The sequence below is a fragment of the Sciurus vulgaris genome (genome assembly GCF_902686455.1).
Source record: "Sciurus vulgaris genome assembly, chromosome: 5".
Lineage (NCBI taxonomy): Eukaryota > Metazoa > Chordata > Mammalia > Rodentia > Sciuridae > Sciurus > Sciurus vulgaris.
The window spans coordinates 166,836,209-166,844,070 of NC_136465.1; positions in this window are offsets into that span (position 1 = coordinate 166,836,209).

Consider the following 7,862-nt stretch of genomic DNA (forward strand, 5'->3'; position numbering starts at 1 on the left):
TTTGTTCAGGATTCTTATGTTTAGGGGGGAAAAAAAAAAAAACTCCTTTAGCTAGCTGAAGCAAAAGGGATTTATGGGGGTTGGGGGTATAGCTCAGTTGGTAGAGTGTTTGCCTAGCATGCACAAGGCCCTGGGTTCAATCCCCAGCAATCGCACAAAGAGGCCAAAGCAATGAATCCAAGCTGACTCCTAGGAATGACTCCCAATTCCATCCCACAAAAGTGTGCCTGCAAGGCACAGCTGCTCCTGTGATCAGGAGGCTTCCCGCCATATTGGAAAGCCTGCACCCACCATGACCACCCTCATCATATGACAAGCCGGCACAGTAGATGCCTCAGACCCTGCTTCTTCCCCCCACGTAATTCAGTTCCAAATCAGTCTTATAGGTCATCTGATTAGAGGTATCTTTAGGTTTGTTTGGAATCTTACCTGAAAAGGAGTCTCAGGGAGTTTTTTAAAAAATATTTTTAGTTGGAGATGGACACAACAAATTTATTTATTTTATATGGTGCTGAGAACCAGTGCCTCACACATGCTAGGCCACTGAGCCACAACTCAGCCCCTCAGAGAGTTTTTAACTTTCTCATCTCTATAGTACCAAACACTGAAAAGTGCCTTCGTCCATCTTCTGTTGCTATAACCGACCACCACAGCCTGAGTAATTAGGAAAGAATAACTTTGTTCAGCTCACAGTTCTGAAGACTAGAAGTTCTGGTGGCCACACGTGGGGAATCCTCTGTAGTCCCAAGGCAACTAGGGCATCAATGGCATCCTAGCTCAGGTGTCTCCTCTTCCTACAAAGCCATAATCCCACCCCATGAGAGCTCCACCCTTACAGCCTCCTTTAACCTTAATTACCTCCCCCTAGTCACATTACGTTTCCACCTTTCCAGTCTCACAGTGGGAATTACATTCATCAATAGGCTTGGGTGGGAACATTCCAACCACACTGGCTTCTACAGAGCCCTCTGGACCATGTGTTAATACGGATGTAGGGAGACGTGAAAACCAGACAACATGCGCCTCCACTCCATGTGTCTTGTTGCCATTTCTAGGTTAGTACATATGGATTTTTTTATTCATCTTAATGTCAGCATTATATTGCTTGGTAGGGATATATTCAACATCTCCTTTTCGAGAACACTTCGAGGGGTTTTTTCATTGTTTTGCTGTTGTTTCTTTTTCCATTTCCACTGTTACAAATACTGTCATAGCCTCACCACACACCCATAAGAAAGGACCATGATACTGTACATACCTGTTTTGCACATGCATGACCATTTCCACAGGATAGATTCAAAGAAGTAGATTAATGAATAAAGTGTATAATCTCCTATATTTTTGTTATATTGCCAAATTGCCTTCTAAAAGAGTTTTTATCAATAACATTCCCGAAGTATCCTTTTTCTCAAATCTAGGTTAAGAATGGATAGTACTGATCATGTACATCTTTGCCACTTTATAGGCAAAATCAATAAAATTGCACTTTTAGGTATTTGGTAAGGTTGATCGTGTTTTAATGTTCTTTACTTGTATTTCTTTTTTACCTGTTAAATATTTTGCTAATTGTTTTGTGCTTTTAAAAATTGATTAGTAACTGCAGTTTTGTCTTCTGCGTGTTGTTTTTCTCCACTATGTCATTTGTCTCTTGTGGTTATAAATTTGTTGTTTAGGAAAACATTCTCCACTCCAAGATTTTAAAAATACCTGGTGGATCTGGAATTTCCTTCTGTATAGTCTAAGGTAAAAATATACTATTTAACCAAATGAATAGTGAATTATCCCAATATTAAATAGTCCATTCTTTCCTGATCAAAATGCCAACATTGTACTATAGGCATATCTATCTCTATGCATTTTATCCTGGACTTTCTAGTTTGTATTATTTGTTCTTTTCTGTGCCAAAACAATTATTTTATAATACATTAATATAACTTTAGTAAATTCTGGTTCCCAAAGGACAAGTTGCCTTCATAATTCATCTCCCAAGAAAGAAAATATTTCTATGCCCTCTTTTTTCAAATAAGCTTATCAAGTTTCATAAAAATACCTTTGGGATATTGAATGGTGTTAATGGATTTACAGTTATAATTTTTAAAATTCCATGCCATTAAATGTATCTCATTTAGGTTCATGAGACAACTTTCCATTCTATTCTTTCATATTTTTCAGTGAAGTTGTCTTTTCATAAACTTTGCCAGTGGTGGAATTCACGCCTAAGTCTTATGACTTTAATGCTAAGGTACATAGGACACTCTCAGTTGCTTTTGAAGTTGGCTATTCCTAATAGAGAAGAGCTACTAAATTTTTATGCTCTCTTTGTACCGGGCACCTTGCTACACTTTCTCCGTTCTTAGTTTTCAGTTAATTTTATTGATACATAATAGTTTGTCTGAAAAAGGGGGTAGTTCATGAGCCTTATTCCGTGGAATACAATCTCTGGTGCCATGTGAAAGAACAGCCGCGAGAGGACCACAAGGTCACATCCCTTATGAAATATCCAATAGTTCACCCCTTCCTGCCGTGTGCTATTTCTGACAGAAACTTAACAAATAAATCATCATGCTTTTCCTTCTGGAAAACCTCACTCTTTGGCTACTTGCATTCATCCTTCAGAGTTTAGCTTAAATGTCACTCTGAGAAGCTTCCCCTCTTCCCCCAGCCTACATAAGATTCTACGAGCTATGCATTCCACATTGATGTGTTTTATTTATGACTGCTCAATAGTCTCTCTCCTTAGACTTAATATGATTGTGATTTTGTTATAAAATTCAGCTAAATGGGATGCCTCAGCACTTGGAATTTTCAAAATATATGTTCACAACATTCAGACTTGGAATTTCTCTAGAATACTTATTAATCAATCAGAATTTGAATCATCATTATAAACTACCAAAATGAGGACAGAGTCAGCCAAGTTAAGTGACTTTTCCATAATCACACTAATAACTGGTTGTGGAACACAGGGGGAAGCACAGGATGCAGCAGATGACTCTGAATTCCACTCCTAGACCTTAAGAGCTGGGTTAACGTCTGTGACTCTCCATGGCTCTAGCAGAACAAGAAATTAAAACCTACCTTATGAGGTTGTTATTGTGAAAATACTTAACACACTATAGGGTTAATATACTGGAGTTATTTCCCTTGATGATGGGTGCTTTGGGCTTGAACTGAATTTCCTGGTTACCACCACTCTTCTTACATATAATCACCCACTTCCACGCCTTTAAGTCTAACATATTCCTTTACTAAAGAAAACAAATACTTGCTGAATGAGTGACTAACCTGCTTTTCTCTTACCATGAAACACCCTGTTTGCATGCTGGGAATTTTGAATGCAATGCTTTATGCTACAGCATATCTAGGTCAGACATCTTTAAAAGTCCCTAACAGAATAGTATGCTCTCTTTCACACTATTGAATAATTCATTTTTCATAGCCAAGTGTTAGCTGTCTCTAACCTACGAGGAGTGAAGCCCTACAGAGGTGTTCTCTGCTTATAAAAAATGTATTTTACAACCACAGGGCACATATACACCTGTACTAACAGGTAGCAGTGTGAGACACCCTAAAGATATGTCAGAACCAAAGCAGTCAAAATATTCTGTGCTCCACGTAGGTTAACATGGAACTCCCGAAGAAACACATTTTTTTTTAAAGGTACTCCCAGGCAGCAAGAAACTAATTTTTCTGAACTTCATTTCCAACATCTATAAAACCGCATAAAACCTACTTTCATAATGTTCTACGAGGACTAAATAAAAGATAAAAATGGACTATATCTGCAGGCAAATGTGTCACAATCGTCTAGGTACTGGTAGCTAAGAAGGACCAGAATTCCTTACTATTGATCAATGACAGATCATTCAAGACATAAATTTTCCCAAAGTACGTACCCTTCACCTTAAATGACTCTCTCTCCCTACACTGGCCATAAATTTATCTTGATGTTGGTCCTATCCCAAAACCTTATGTCCAGTCTGAGCATCAGCAAATATGCAGCAAAATACAAAGGTGAGTTTGGAAGTGGGAAGGTAGGGCTTCAGGGAGCAGATAATAGAACAGATCATGCTTTCTACAAGCCCCCCAAACATGGCTATCGATAGGCTTTGTCTAAATGGCATAGTTCAGATTTTGAGAGATTTCCATTAAAGAATTATAGCCTAGTGTGTTCGCCAGTTTTCCATCACGTGAACAAAACACTTGACTGAGAGAATCAATATATAAGAAGGAAAGATTTGTTCTGGCTCAGGTTTCAGAGATTTCAGTCCATGGTTGTTGGCTCCATTGCTTTTGGGCCTGTGGCAAAGGGAGCACAAGGTGGCACAGAGCTGCTCATTTCATGGAAGCCAGGAAGCAGAGGGAGAGAGGAAGGCACTCCCCCAATGATCTAACTTTCTTTCACTAGGCTCCACCTCCTACAGCCTCCACACCATCTCCCAATAGTATCATCAGCCTTCAACACTGACCCTTTGAGGGACTGTTAAGATTCAAATCATAATACCTAGATATATGCCTTGGTGAGATCCCAATTCCAAACCAGCTACTATTGGAGAATCAACAAAGTTCAGTGGTGGGCTGGGGTTGTGGCTCAGCAGTAGAGGCACTGAGTTCGATCCTCAGTACCACATGAAAAAATAAAGTTAAAAAATATGTTCATTAAAAATATAGATAATATAAAGCTCAGTGGTTAGACACAGACGGGGTCGAGGCTCTGCCTCTTACTGTGTAACGGTGGGCCAATTACTTAACCTCTCTGTACCTCAGTAGCTTCTGTAAACTAAGGTGAGTCCAGATCTTCTTGCAGATTGTTAGTAATAAAGCATTAGCACGATGCCTACCACAAACACACACTACCTGTAATTTAAACAATCAGAAAATGGCCGATGTGATAAACCCAGCATGCTGCTCAGTCCTCTACTTCAATGCACGCTCTGGTTTTCCAGTCTCTTCATTCTCTTCTCAGGGTCAGTCTTCTCTCACTACACACCTCACAAGCAGGCTTGCCTGTCCACTTCCCTTACTCATCTTCTGTCCTTAGGAGTACCTTTTTCGCTGCTGCTCCTGGATTTGTTTGTTTGTTTGTTTTTAACAGTGCTGGGGATCGAACCCAGGGCCTCGTACTTGCGAGGCAAGCACTCTACCAACTCAACTACATTCCCAGCCCCTGCTCCTGGACTTTAAAAATACTTCACACCTACAATGAGCAGCATAATGACATTCCAGTCAAAAAAAACCATGCCGGTCCTGTTACAATGGTGCTGAAAATTCCTACCGCCTAGCAGCGTCAGAGGTGTCATAACCTCACAGCAGGACGCGTTGCTCATGTCTGTGGTGATGCTGGTAAGCACACCTACTGCACTACCAGGCGTTACGAGGTACAGCACATATGCATATGTACACTGCACACTTGATACAAGTATTGATATGTGTCAACACTTAATAATAAATGGTTTTGTATCTACTATACTTCCTACTAGTTTAGGTACTGCTTATTTATTTTTTTAAAGTTTACTATAAACCATGTTTCAATCTCATACATCAAGGTTTTATTCCCTTGACTACATGGAGAGGCCACATGGGGGCTGGGACTATAACTCAGTTGGTAGATGCTTGCCTTGCATGCACAAGGCCCTGGGTTCAATCCCCAGCACCACACACACACATGGCCACATGAAGTGACTGACGTACGCCATCCAGTTTTGTTTATACTCTAGGAGGTTCACACAGCAATCGATCAACTGAGAGTAACACATACCTACAATAGGGTACGTAACACAGCTAGAGCCTGACTCGCCTTAAGACACAGATGTCTGCATCTGTATCTTGCCTGACCCCCAGAGGACTCCAGTGGGCTGCTTCAGAATCACCCGCAGAGCCCAGATGGGGCTGACTGGACCCCTGATGTGTGTTATTTCCATAAATAATCCAGATATGAACTCAGATCTTGGAGGCACTGCAAGATTTTGAGTATCCTCAGGTAGGGGCAGAATTCTAGTTATTTTTCCATTTCCCCTAACGTGCCTTAAACTGTGACAACACTTAAATGGTTTCTGAAAAGCAAGCTGTGCTGAGGTTTTTACAGACCTGAGGACCCAATGACCCTCAAGAAGTTTATGCAAGAGAAACTAAGAGATTTGTCCAGCTATTCCATCCTCGGATGGTAGAAAAATCTGCTGGTGGCAACACAGACCATGATTGCTACCGCCTTTAACGTTGCTCCTCAGCATCTATAAGTACTATTCTGGAAGCTGCTCCTCTTTACAGTCATTACAGAGAGGATGTTTGTTTCGCCAGGGCTTGGTTTGCCAGGGCTGCCCCAACAAAGTACTACATACAGACCGCAGGGCCTAAATGACACCATCCCACGTCCTGGAGGCTCCAAGTCCAAGAAAAGGTGTTGGCAGGACAGTTCTGTGGGTTGTGACGGAAGGACCTGTTCAGGCCTCTCCTTGGCTTGCAGGGGTGCACCTTTCTCCCCCATTTTCACATTGTCCACCTCTGTATGAATCCACACGCAAACCTTCATCAGTCATACTGGATTTGGGCCCAACTTAAGGACCTCATTTTAATCACTTCTTTAATCACGTCCAAATATGGTCACACTGTGAGATACTGGAGGTTACAATTTCAACATATGAAGACAGGTGAGCGGCACGATTCAATCCATAATGGACAGTGGATCATCTGCCTACATGGAGCAAGGCTGTTCTTCAGCGTTTGCCCCAGGCTGCAGTTTGGTGTTCAGATAATGTAAATTCACCTGATATGTGGAGCTGAAAGTTCCCAGCATGTTATGCCTCTCGGGACACAGGTAACAGAGTGTTTACTGCGAAGTGTGCACGTAGGTCAGCAATGTGATCGGCCGACAGACTAGCCTGCAATACCGTTACCTCTGATGTGGCCGAGGACCTCAGCATGACACATGAGGATTGCGAGCAATTGGCCTGTTAAGGAAGGAAACACCAAGCATACACTGATCCTTGAGAATACTGAGCCAGTTTCTCAGCTTTGGCCTTGAAAACCATTATTCCAGCTTTATTGTATTTCTAGTCTCTTGGGTCATCTATAGTCAAAATTTCTTACAAAAAAAAGTAGGCTAATATAAAAAATCTAGGCTAATATGCAACTGAATAATATTAGCTACTGTTTATGTCAAGCATTATGGTAGCCGTGGACATGTTAAGTCACTTAACACCCAAATATTAAGACATGGGAACCCCTTCATTCTTTATTTACAAGTTAAAAGACACTGGTTACATAATTTGGCCAAGGTTATAGACCACCATGCTGCAAAGCCCAGGAGACCACTCTGTAAACTCCAGAGCCCACACTGATGTTCTGCCTCTTAGTGTGGCCACTTACCCAAAGCAGCAGTGGATGAGGCCACCTGCAATGGGACAGAGAAGGCTCAGAAAAGGCCTGTCAAAAGGGAGGGACTAATTTATCATCTTGTGAGAATGACTTGGAATGTGTCATTTAAAATTAGGAGAAAAATGAAGAGAGTTGTAGATAAGTGGCAATGGCTACATTCTCACTTGAACATTTAGATTTCTTCTTGCTTTTGGTGTTTTGGACATTAGGCTATTTTGGGCAATATTTCCACGTTAAAGGAATTTAACCCAACATGTGCTGAGATAAATGAAGAGAGTGGATCCACTACCAGAGGTTTCTGGGGAAACAGAAGAGGTAGGGGGCTGCTACCCCTCCTTAGCAGAAGACTGACCTTGGAGCTGGCCCAGGCACAAGAGCTGTCCGGCTAGAGGTTTCACAACCAGTACTAGCAGCAAACCCTAATCACCCATGCCAACCATGCCCTCGGCTATAGACCCACTGCTCCGCAAGGAGGCAGCAGAGAAAGG